We start from the raw sequence: 13,650 nt of genomic DNA on the forward strand, positions 1-13,650 counted from the left end.
AAAGGTGATGCGAAAGCAAGCACACGATCCATTAGCACTGGTGGTGGTTGCGGCACTTGAAGCGGCGCGATGGGCGTCAGCGACGGAGAGGCGGGAGCAAGGTTTCCAGGAGGATTTTCGGAGGAAGGAGGAAAAGATGTTTTATTTTCGTGAAAAAGGACTTGCAATTAAATGTAAAGTCTTTTAGTTTGTAAGTCCATGCACCGATACGCACTCTGGGTTTGAGAATAACCAAAAAACACACACGGGCTTGCTTTGGGTTGGAGTTTATGAGTGTTGTAAGGCCTGGTTAAGGGAAAACACAAACAACCAAATTTTCTTAATTTTAGATAATTTGATGATTGTTGGAACAAACTTTCAAAAGGAGATTTATTTTGTAAAAAAGGTGTTGGTTGACGATTTATGCGGTAAACAGCTATTTGAAAGGCGTGAGGCCAATATGAGAGTGGTAGTTCGGCATCTTTTAAAAGAGTTAGTCCCGTCTCAACAAGAGGATGATGGCGTCGTTCGGCAACACCATTTTGCTGGGGAGTATGAGGAGCGGTGGTGTAGTGGCTAATTCCATGTATTGAAAAATAATTTTTGAGAGCCACAAACTCACCACCATTGTCAGAATAAACACTTTTTTTATTTTGGCTTGAAACCTTGTTTCAACAAGATGTTTAAACTGAAGAAATATGCTACTTACGCTTGACTTGGTTGCCATAGGATAGAACCACATGTATCTAGTAAAATGATCAACCAAAATTAAGTAGTAGCGTGAGCTATCAAGACCAACAATATGTGAAGGACCCCAAACATCGGTGTAAAAAAGATCAAGAGGTGCATGACTTTGGAGACTATTGGAATGAAAAGGTTGTTGATGTGCTTTATTAATAGAACAAGAAGTACAAAGATTTGACACTTGATGTTCTTTTTTTATTGGAAGAGAAAAAGCATTAACAAGACAAGTTACGATTTTTTGAGATGGATGTCCAAGCGCTTGTGCCACCCATCAATCGATGTCCTGTCATGCACATTTGCATCCATATTTGGAGATAAGCCCACCAATGAGAAAACACCGTTTTCACATGCACCTTTGTGAAGAATCGCCCCCGTGATCTGATCCTTAACAAAAAAAATAAGAGGGGGTGAAATTCAATAAAAACACGATTTTAAGTAGTGAAGTGATGGATAGAAATTAAATTTTTACGAATACTCGGAACACAAAGGGTATCATTTAATTGAAAGGTACGTTTTGGGGAATGAAAGATCAAAGAACCAATGTGTGAGACACACAAACTTAAACCATCACCGATTACTACTTCATCTGTGCCATCATACTCCGAGTGAATTGATAAATTTGTCAAATCACCTGTAATATCATGAGAACCAGTGGAATCAATTAACCATTTGGTGTCCTTTTGACGAGAGGATGAGACACAATTGGCAATAGGCACTGAAAAATGCATTCTTGGACACTGTTTGGCTATATGGCCCAGTTGATCACAGAGTTGACACTTTGGTTGATAACGTCTTTGGCATGTGGGCTTCCCTCCATTAGTGAATGGCTTTTTATTGTCACGCGGCCCATTGTTATGTTTATTTCCCTGCTGTTTGTTAAAGCCCTGAGAGGCATTATTGCCGTTTGTCGACATCACACCAGAGCAATTACTCCCAAATCGACTAGAGTAGTTTGTCGTTGCCACCAATTGTTGTGTGCTAACTTCAAGTCGATGGAGATACGCCTCATGGCCCACGAGCAGGTCGTGTAGCTCCTCAAAAGTGAGGGATTTTTCTCAGGCGTGGATCGGTGCTGCACTTTCACGAAAATCGAATCCCAGACCATTAAGGATATAGAGAGTGAGATCATCATCAGAGATGGGATGATCAATTAGAGCAATCTCGTCTGCAAGGGATTTGGCTGTATGGAGGTACTCCTGAATGGTTTTATTTTCCCTTTTGAGTAAAGTGAGCTCCTCTTTGAGCTGCATAGCTCTAGTGTGATACCTCGTATTTACGTGTATTTTGACGAAGTAAATTATTACATTTACTAAGATTATGGGCTTTCTTGTTTTAAATTTTTAGATGATTTACGTGATTATTTTAAGATTTTTAATTGTTAATTCAATGTGTTTTCTTGTTATTAATTATTACTCATTACTTAAATTGCTCTTTTTTTTAAATTAATTTATTGTTAGATTTAATTATTTTATTTTCATTTAAGCACTACGTTTAAATTATTTTATTTAACTTGCTGTTTTGAAATCTTTTTCGTTGGATCATTTTTGTAACTCAAGATGTGAGGATTGAACCTCATTTCTTTCCCTTTCCTTTTCGTTGAATCTTTTTCGTTGGATCATTTTTAGCCTTCAACTGCCTTCTACACCGCCACCCACGGCCAACCACCACCACCATTAGCTTCACTGACATCCCTAAGCTCTTCCCTAGCAATGTCGAGGTTTGGTTTGTCCCTGTTCAAAAGTGGATTTTTGGGACTCACGGCCACAGTGCATTTTGCATTGTTCTGATGCTGTGTTGCTGCCTCTTGCACCTCTGTGATCCTTCAAAAATTACTGTGATTGGTTGGTTGTGCCGAACTGAGTCCAAGGAGTAAGGGGGTCAGCTAGATTGAAGGATGTAGTTGTTTGTGTGATTGGTTTATATTGGGATTTGTTGGTTGTTAGATATTAATGTCGTGTCTTGTACATCGCATGTTTGCACGCATGTTAATGTTTGTAAATGAAAACTGAGTTTTCGTGTAATTGCATTCATGTTCATATTTTTATTGAAAATTGGATTTTCATGTGAAAGAAAGGAAAGAGACTGTAGGGATGGTGGTAGAGTCTCGCCTATAATTCCCGTCTACGATGCACACGGTAGGGATTGTGGTAAGCAAGGATGGTGGTAGAGTCCCGCCTACGGTGCATGCGGTAGGGATGGTGGTAAGCAGGGATGGTGGTATAGTCCCGCCTGTGATTCCTGCCTACAATGCTCTGATGTGTACTCATTATGTGGAAAAAAACTGTAGGGATGGTGATAAGCATGGGTGGTAGTAGAGTCCCGTCTGTGATTCCCTCCTATAGTGCACGCGGTAGGAATGATGGTAAGCATGGATGATGGTAGAGTCCCGCCTGTGATTCCCGCCTACGGTGCACGCGGTAGGGACGGTGGTATAGTCCCGCCTGCGATTCCGGTCTACAGTGTCCGATAAATGGTTGGATTTTGTGTGAATCATTTTCTGGAAAAATGTCAGATAATATTTTTGGCTAAAATGAGATTTTGGCGTGAGTTGGAAAATAATCATTTTCGAGAAAAATGAGATTTTGGGGTCTGTTTGTTGGTTGCATTAATGCATTTTTATCTCGTGAGTTGTTTGGATTATTACTTACCTGCGGTACCGTTTTACGGTATCGCAGATTTTGATGAGGATGACGAACCTTAGGCTTTGGTTCTGTTGGAAGAGTGACTTGGGGTTGCTCACGTGTATCGAGATTTATTTTTTCACTTGTGATGTATTTTGCCCTTTGTAATATATTTTGGGATAACTGTATAACTTTTTTAAAGGTAATTTATTTTGGGTATTTGTATTTAAATTTTTGGTACTTAGTTGACTTACTTAAATTATCCGCTGTGTTGTTTTTGTTGTACACTTTCTGCATATACACACACTTGACACTTATCAATGGGATGCATGACCTGTGTTGTCATTATCCCGACGTCACGATTCCCGTGTTTCCGTACGTGGGAGTCGGGGCATCACATCTAGTGCGAGACTTGCTAGCGTACATCGTGTTCAATTTTTGCCATGCTTCCTTGGAAGTTTTGGAAGTCGAAATGAAGGGAGTGATGGTGGTGGTGGTGGAAGCTAAAATGGCACTGAGGATTAGTTTATCCTGCCTGACCCAGTGAATTTTTCAAATGGTGGATGCAGGGGTATCATCGGTTTGGGGATAGGGATTGTCACCAGTGACATAATCTAGAAGATTATAGCCAATTAGTAGAGCCTCAAACTGTGCACGCCATTGAGGAAAGGTGGAAGAAGTGAGCTTTTCGTTTATTTGGGCAGAGATATTGAAGGCAATCAATGGAGTTTCAAGATATGTTAACAGGCTAAGATCGGCTCACTCACACGAGCGATCGCCTCTAGTGCTTGAGTGGCGAGTAGAGATGAGACATTGTGTCCTTAGGTAATTGTCCAAAGGGATAAGTTGGTTGACACAAAGTTATGTCACCTTAGTGAGAGTTAAGATGAGGTCCATTGATAAGAGTATGCATGGGTTACCCCACCATCCATGTAGCTTGTAATTAGTCAGATGCAAGTTCCTCTTTGACACTTTGGAGGCGTGCAAACAGAGAAATTTGGGTTAGACGATTAAGGAGCGGCTAGACTAAAATTTGTACAATGTTGATATAGACATATGCTCTTTAAGAAAGAAAAATCCATCGTAGCATGTGTTTCATACTATATGTGCTTATACGACCATATGAATAAGTGAGTAAAATGTTTCCTCTTTGTCACTGTGTCAGTCTCATTTTTCTTAATGTCCTTTACTTTTGACTATGTCATGAGTGGAGGTTGTGATGTTTGTTACTTTGGCATGCTGTCTATGGCCATAATTGATATGATCTAAAGAGGCATTGTTGGAAAGCGGTTCGACCAAAATTGAGTGATATGAGTGCAAAGGGAAGACTCTTCGATATCGTATCTTCGATAGTGTTTGCTGATGTCAAACACTGACGTTACATCTTGGTAACGACTAAAGGTTGTGAACATATTGAAATGATTTGGAGGTAGTCAAGTATTGTTATGAGTTTTTTAACTCAAGAGGGTTCGAAAATACTTGATCTTGATGCGATTGAATAAGTCTAGGACATGATCAGACACTTTAGGGATGTTACTATGCTGGTTTTCTCTGGAAGAGATTTGGTGTATGTACTCCCACCTTTCTACAGATGTGCTTGGTGGTCACATTGCCTATTTACTTGTATGAATAAGATTGAGAACATTAGAGAGATGCAGACCTGGGGTCATGCCTACTGTGTGCGAGTGGGAGATGTTAGATGGAGGGGTACCCACGTGGGGCTGACCCCATCCTTCACTACAGTGTAACGCATGCGTTATTTGCTTGTAACACATGGCTTAAAGCCATGCGTTACTGCCATTCAATATAGCAATTGAAGGCTGGCCTTAAAAGGCTAGCTGTGTGTAGAATGACTATATATAGTCCTCCTCAATTAATTTTTGGAACCATCTGAAATACACAAAAGCTCTCTCTCTTTTTGTTCTCTCTTGATAAGATATTTAGACTGTGGAGTTGTTAAATGTTACTCTAGTTTTATACTACGTAGTACACTTCACCACTAAGAGGAAATGTTGGAGATTTGTCAATCTGGAGAAACTTGTGGAGCAATTTTATAAGCTGAGCTTGAATTATTTTTCCACTGTACTTTCTAACAAAATGGAAAGTAAAAATAGGAGTTGTTTCGAGTGAACTCCTTGAAGAATTATCGCACAGAGCATTTCAATTGGCAACCTTATCAGATTCTTCATCAATGTCTCAAGATGTTGGATCCCTTCATGCTTCTCTTTCAAGCTTCTCAATTAAGACCCATATTGTTGAATCAACACAACCAGACTTCATAATCAGTGCAACCACATTGAACAAACAAAAACCTATGCGAGTATCTTCCCAACATGAATTGATCTCCAGTAGTTGTCAAGAATGTAAAGAACTGAATGATTTTACTTCAATAACTTACAAAATACAATGATAAGTTCTTGTTTAAATAGATACAAGAGGTAAGACTAAGTATGAAAATAAACAATATAAGGAAATAATTAATATTTACAAATTAATGACTATTCCTAGAATTATGGGGATGATTTCGTTGCTGATTTTGTGCAATTTGGAATCCTGAGAATGAGCATATTTGATTGTATCAATACTCCCCCTCAAGTTGGCGCATGAAGATCCGTAATGCCCAACTTGCATAAGAAATTATGAAAAAGTTCTCGGCCTAAGGCTTTGGTGAAGATGTTCGTAATTTGCTCATGTGATGATGTATGGACTGTAGTGAGGAGACCAGATCGGATCTTTTCTCGAATAATGTGACAATAAATGTCAATATGCTTGGTATGTTCATGGAACACATGATTATGAGCAATGTGCAGAGTAGATTGATTATCATTATGTCAGCTGAAAGGTTCAGGATTGGAAATACCAAAATCAGCAAGGAGTTGTTTTAACCAGATGAGCTCGCAAGTGGTGACGGCCATGGCACAATATTTAGCTTCAGCGAAAGAGCGAGCTACTATCATTCGTTTCTTGGTGCGCCATGAAATAGGACTCGTGCCAAGCTGAATGAAATAGCCGGTGGTGGATCGATGAGTAGTAGGACAGCTGGCCCAATCTGTATCAGTATAAGTTGTAACATGTAAAGTATTGGAAGAGGGAAAGAGAATGCCTTGGCCTGGGCTGCCTTTGATGTATCGAAGAACACGAGTGGCGGCTTGCATGTGCGGAAGGCGGGGGCATGCATAAACTAACTGAGGATGTTCACTGCGAAGACAATATCAGGATGAGTGATGGTCAGGTAGATGAGTTGTCCCACGAGCCGCCGATAGACACTAGGGTCGGAAAGAAGGGCACTATCTTGATTTGTGAGCTTCAAGTTTTGTTCCATGGGAAAGGAAGCGATCCGGGTGCCAAGCTGACCCCTGTCATTCAGAATATCAAGAGCATATTTTCATTGATTAAGGAATATGTCTTTTTGTGAACGAGCAACTTCGAGACCAAGAAAATATTTGAGGAGGCCGAGATCCTTGGTTTTGAAATTGGTAGAAAGTGCATGTTTGAATGTCTCAATTTGGGAAAGATCATTTCCAGCAACTAGAATATCATCAACCTGACCATCACTCGTCCTGATATTGTCTTCGCAGTGAACATCCTCAGTCAGTTTATGCATGCCCCCCGCCTTCCTCACATGCAAGCCACCACTCGTGTTCTTCAATACATCAAAGGCAACCCAGGCCAAGGCATTCTCTTTCCCTCTTCCAATATTTTACATGTTACCGCCTATACTAATTCAGATTGGGCAAGTTGTCCTACTACTCGTCGCTCCACCACCGACTATTTCATTCAGCTTGGCACGAGTCCTATTTCATGGTGCACCAAGAAACAAACAACAGTAGTTTGCTCTTCCGCTGAAGCTGAATATCGTGCCATGGTCGTCACCCCTTGTGAGCTCACCTGGTTAAAACAACTCCTTGCTGATTTTGGTATTTCTCATCTTGAACCTTTTAGCTTATGTTGTGATAATCAATCTGCTCTGCACATTACTCATAATCCTGCATTCCATGAACATACCAAGCATATTGAGATTGATTGTCACATTAATCTAGAAAAGATCCAGTCTGATCTCTTCACTGCAATCCATACGTCATCACATGAGCAAATTGCAAACATCTTCACCAAAGCCTTAGGCTGAGAACTTTTTCATCATTTTGGTGATACTTGTGGTTTTGACCAAAGTGAATAAAGAGTGATCTGGTTGAGATTGAGTAAATCTTGCATCAAGAAGCATAGTGGTTAGTTTAAAAAACCAGTTGCGGGATGCTTGTTTGAGGCCGTAAAAGGATTTGCGGAGGCGGCAGACACGAGTCTCTCCCTTAGGGCAATATCCAGGAGGTGGTGTCATGTATACTTCTTCATCAAGATCACCATGAAAGAAGACATTGTTGACATCAAGTAGGTGAATGATCCATTGCTGAACGACAGCTACAGCTAACAAGCACCAGACAGTAGTCATTTTTGCAACAGGTGCAAAAGTCTCATGATAATCAGGCCTTCAACTTGAGTATAGCCTTTTGCAACCAGGCGAGCTTTATACCTTTCAATGGAACCATCTGCTTTGAGTTTGGTTTTAGAGACCCATTTGCAACCAATGGACTTTTTACCAGGAGGGAGTGATTCAAGTGTCCAGATAGAATTGTCTTCAAGGGCACGAAGCTCAGTAGACATTGATTCACACCAATGGGATTGACGAAGGGTAGTGGAATAGCAAGAAGGTTCAACAGAAGAGGTGAGAGCATGTAAAAATGTAAGATGAGAATGTGAGAAACGAGAATACGAAAGAAAAGCAGATAAAGGGTGAGCAGTACCTGAGACTGATGTAGTCAGTTATGATGTTGTGGGCCCTACATGTAGAGTTGGACAAACATAATCCTGGAGGTAAGCTAGGCGAGAAGTAGTGCGACGAGGACGAAGAGAAGTAGAGGAAGGGGGAGAGTCTGTGGTGGTAGTAGAAGGAGGAGAGGATGGGGTTGGTAGGATTGGTTCGGGAACGGGTAATGAGAGGATAGGTTCGGGAACGAGTAAGGGACGAATGGGGAGGGATAGATGAGAAATATCTGGAAAAACTTGAAAGGAAAAAATGTCTTTATGGAAGGTGACATCTCGAAAAAATAAGATTTTTTATGTGTCGAGATTATAGAGTTTGTATGCTTTGTGGTTAATGGGATAGCCAAGAAATAGGCATTTGGAAGCACGGGAAGAGAATTTATCTCAATGAGCACAGAGGGTTTGTGCGTAGCATAAGCAACCGAACACACGAAGGTGATTGTAATTTGGAATGGTGTTGAAGAGAAGTTCAAAAGGACATTTATTTTGAAGAATGGGGAGAGATATGCCGTAGTGAGTACACATTCTCCCCAAAATTTAAGAGGTAAGTGTGCTTGGGAGCAAAGACTGCGAGCAATATTTAGAAGGTGCCTGTGTTTGCGCTCCGCAACACCATTTTATTGTGGAGTTTCAACGTAAGTACGTTTATGAATAATGTCGTGATGGTGAAGATAAGATTGAAATTTTTGTGAAAGAAATTTTTATCCATTATCAGTGCGAATTTTTTTTATCATGGTATTGAACTGGGTTTGAACCAGGGCAAAAAAAATGTATAAGATTTGTATATGCCTCTGATTTATAAATCATAAGATATATCCAAGTGGTGCAGGAAAAATCATCAACTATAATGAGAAAATAATGAGAACCACAAATGGAAGAAGTATGGTAGTTACCTCAAATGTCACAAAATATTCTATTGAAAGCAAAAGAACTTTTATTATCACTAGAGGAAAAAGGCAAATGTGTGTGCTTAGAACAAGCACAAACATCACAATCCGAAATAACATGAGAATTATTAAATAGTTGACGAATAAGAAGACGGGAAGGATGACTTAGGCATCAATTCCATAAGTCTTTATTAGCAGTGGATTGTACGGAGAGAGCTAGAACATTGTTGGGCCGATACACATAAAGCCCATTGCAAAAATACCCACTCTAATCAGTCTCGTCGACTGTGGGTCTTGAAACAAAAAAATTTTAGAGGAAAAAGAAACAATGCAATTTGTATTAGTGGTAAGTTGAGGGGCAGATAAGAGATTAAAATGGAAATCAGGGATATAATAGACATTTGAAAGGGTAAGGGTTGAGGATAATGTGCAATGGCCGATACACATAATGGAGAGGGTATGGCCATTCGGCAACTTCACTGAGAGAGAAGGGGGTGGGGATTTTAGTTCAGAGAACAGACAGCGATCGTGGCACATGTGGGCTCTAGCGCCACTGTCCACGACCCAGTCGTGGTCGTTGTTGAAGGAAGAGGGGGAAGAAGTAACATTACCGACAAAATTGGAGGAAGTGGGTGTCGGGGTGAGCAAGTCCAGCAGTTTTTGGTAAAGCTCCGGTGTCAGTCTCGGTACCGGCGAAGAATCTGAGGAGAAAGATGCTTGATTTGCCACTGGAGCCAAGCTAGAAGGTGGTTTGCCGAGAAGAGAGGGGTGTGGCTTGGAGCGTGGGTCGCGGCCAGATGGGTATCCAATAACTCGCTAGCATCGGTCACGGGTGTGACCCGTTTTGCCACATTCAGTGCAACGGAGGTTGCTGCAGGTGGTGCCAGAGTTTGCTGCTGCGAAGGCCATGGATTCCGTCGGTAGTGGGTGGATGTGCAGGGGGCGCTACTACTCTTCCTGAAACAAGATAGAAAAAACTTTTGTGATTAGAGAAGGGGTTCTAGAGCTAGGATTTGGGTTCTGAGTTGAGCAAAGGAATCATTTAGGCCAAGAAGGAACTGGAAGATGCGTTCATGGTCTGCTTATCCTTGAGGTCATTGTTGTTTTGAAGATGGCTTAATTCATCCCATATTTGTTTGATATGGTTGTAATACTCATGAATAGAGGTGGTGTTTTGTTGCAGATAGGAAAGCTCACGTTTGAGGTGATAGAGACGGACATTATTCCCGTGGCTGAAACGAGATTGGAGGTCAATCCAAAGTTCTCGTAGATTGGTGTGATATTCAAGGGAGTTGGCTAAAGATGGACTGGTGGAGTTTAAAATCCAGGTAAGGACCATGTCCTTGGTTTGGTTCCATTGTTTGTATTTTGGAGAGTTCGAATCAGGGGTGGAGAGAGAGCCATCAACAAAATTGAGCTTGTTCTTGGCGTTGAGTGCTCGTGTCATGGCTTTTTGCCATTTTGAAAAATTATCTCCTATAAGAAGATCAAAGACAAGGATTAGACTAAGAGAGTCAAAGGGGTAGAGGGTATATGGAGAGGAAACAATGGAGGTTGGAGGGGAAGACGCGGTGTTAGAGGAGGACGAGAAAGCCATGAAAGTCTCGGGTAGGGATTGTATTTAGGCTGATACTATGTCAAAAATGTAAAGAACAAAATGATTTTCTTTCAATAACTTGCAAAATACAATGATACGTTCTTGTTTAAATAGATATAAGAGGCTAGACTAAATATGGAAATAAATAAATATAAGGAAATAATTAATATTTACAAATCAATGACTATTCCTAAAATTATGGTGATGATTCTGTGACTGATTTTGTAAAATTTAAAATCTTGAGAATGAGCAGATTTGATTGTGTCAAATAATAGTAGTGTGGTGTCTCCCAAAAAGCAAGAACTATTGAGGACCATTCGGATCCTCTACTTGCACTCTTTGCTCCGATGAAAAACCCGATTCATGTGGGTTGGCTCCATCCTCAACAAATTTAGAGCGGACTTCCTCCTCAGCACACGCCGGCGAACAAATCTCCCATAGCTCACGGCAAATCGGGTGCATCTCATCAACCCGAATCCAATCAAGTTGCTGCCCGCAACCTCACAACGGGTTCGTATCTCCAACCCGTAATCCCAATAGCCGATGTCCACCCCCGAATGCTCAACCTGGTTTCGCACTCTCAACCCGTTAACCCAGCAGCTGCGATCCATCCCTGCTCAAACCAACCTGGATTCGCTGCTCCCCTCACTTCCACTGTGCAAGACATCAATCCCGGCTACTATGTGCAATAAGTCTTTCACCAATTAGGTTTGACCAATTAAGTAATATCACATTTTTTTTATATTTATCTTTTCGATTTAAATTCAATCCCCATAGGTTAATTATTTATTTTTTATATAATAATAAAATATTAGTAAATTAATAATTTTTTATTTAATTTATTTATATCAAATTTTATAATTCTATCAACTTAATATTAATAATAATTATATTTTAATTAAATTAATATTAAAAAAATTATATTTTCAAAAGTTATTTAATATTAATAATAAAAAATATTTGATTAAACTCATCTAAATTTCTATTTAAATTTCTTAATTATAAATTAAATAGTATTTTTACTTGGAGTAAAACCATAATATTTTAATATTTGCTTAGAGTGAAAAATTAATATTTTAATATTTGATGAATCACTTGTATTTCTCTATTTTTGGTCAATTACTATAATAGAAATCTATTTTATTTTAAATTTGATCAATCTAATGTAAGATATTTTTGACATCAATTATATAAATTTTAATTAATTTTTTTATTTAACCAAACCAATGTAAATGATCAGGCCTCTTTATCTGGATAATAACTCAAGGCCAGCAAATCTCTCCAATCAGCTACAGATGATGAGACTAGAGTTAAATCTACAGTAAAGGTAGAGATACTAGGACGGAAAAAAGAAAATCATCTTTAATAGAGAAAATATATTTACAATTGTGAATTATGTAACTGTCGCGTAATCGTTTTGAAAAAAATGAATAAAATATGAGACTCATATGAAAAAAATTAATATTTTAATAATAAATATCACTCTTTTTTAAAACGATTATGTAACATTTATGCATTTCATGATTATATATAAAATTATTCTCTTTAATATTCTCAGAAATTGCAGAGCCATGGGAGTCCTCTGCACAGTTAACACCTTTACATCAGTAAAAGAGACAAAAACAACATTTCTAAAAAAAATGAATTTTTTTCTTTCAAATCACTGACAGATGTAGGGGTGTCAAATCGTGTTAACGGGTCGTGTTCGTGTCGTGTCAAGATATGTATATTATACTGCATAGGTCAACTCTAACCCTTCCCGTTAAGTTTATCGTGTCAAAATCTCAAACCCTAACACGACCCAATAACATAATGGGTCGTGTCGTGTCAACCCGTTTTGACCTATTTATGTAAATGGATTGAAACAAATCTAAAATTAATCTCTTTAATCTAGTTAAGTTTAGCATAATTTTATATAAATGTTAAAATCACAATATCTATAAAAAATATAAAACTAACTACAAGTCCAAAATTACAATCTAAACAATAAAAGTATCGAAATTAAAATGCCAACAATTTTATTTTTTAGGTATAAGAGTATAATTGTAATTTTAACTTTCTTAACGAATCATAACGGGTCATAACGGGTTGAGCCGTTATTAATCCGTTAAGCTATCGTGTCTTAACGGATCAACCCTTTTTGACCCGAACCCGTTAAGGGTAAACCCTAACCCGCTTTTATCGTGTCGTGTTCGTGTTGGATTAATGGGTCGTGTCACATATTAACACCCCTAGACAGATGTGGCACAACTGGAGGGCATTCTATCAACTGCTGCCAGTCTCAAACAGTCAACATCCAGCCAAAAAGAATTTTATTACGTACAAATCAATCTATGTATTAACGTTGTTATCGTCATATTTTAAATTTAAATTAATATTATTTTTAATCAAATTTATTTTTAATTAAAATAAATATAAAATCACTTATAATTAAATTTTTTCAATCCAAAATCAACGGATAGACAACCTTCAACATGCGGCAGTAGCTTGTACACTCGGGGGACAACAATCCAGCCATGCAAAAAAGGAAAGTCAACCTGAAGCCCATCGCGCCCATCTCTATTCCTTCATCTTTAATTCAACAAAGCCCATCCATTCACTTGCAAGCCCAGTTAAATCTCTCAAAATCCTGCCCAAAATTCTCATTTGATGAAGCCTCACAAACGGGTAAAAATGTGGATTTAAAGCTATCCATTACTCCTTCCGTGACTAAGGGTAAAGAGAAAAAACATGGCCACTCACCAAATGAAGGTGGACATACAGCCAGTGAAAAAAAAGAAAAATAAGTCCAATGAGGGATAGTAATCTCGAAAATACTGTCCACTCTCCAGAAGATGTAGATATTGCCAGTATGCTGCTGAAACTGAAAACTGACCCAGTGGGAAAGATTAAGAAGAAGAGAGAGCTCCTAGATCCACTCTATATCTCAGATCAGCTTCTCATAATTTCAAAAAATTCAAAAAGAGGCAAGCTCCAATATGCCTCCCCAATCCAAATGAAGACA

The 13,650-nt window shown here is 39.0% G+C and overlaps 1 long non-coding RNA gene across 1 annotated transcript; it reads right to left on the reverse strand.

Moving 5' to 3' along the window:
• Positions 1-10,808: 10,808 nt before the first annotated feature.
• On the reverse strand, positions 10,809-13,602 carry LOC108990030. Its single transcript, XR_001995917.2, has 3 exons — positions 13,389-13,602; positions 13,114-13,275; positions 10,809-11,325 (listed from the first exon to the last, which is right to left on the reverse strand). It is a non-coding gene; the product is annotated as an uncharacterized LOC108990030 (long non-coding RNA).
• Between the last annotated feature and the right edge of the window lie 48 nt (positions 13,603-13,650).

The sequence above is a fragment of the Juglans regia genome, chromosome 4, assembly GCF_001411555.2.
Source record: "Juglans regia cultivar Chandler chromosome 4, Walnut 2.0, whole genome shotgun sequence".
Lineage (NCBI taxonomy): Eukaryota > Viridiplantae > Streptophyta > Magnoliopsida > Fagales > Juglandaceae > Juglans > Juglans regia.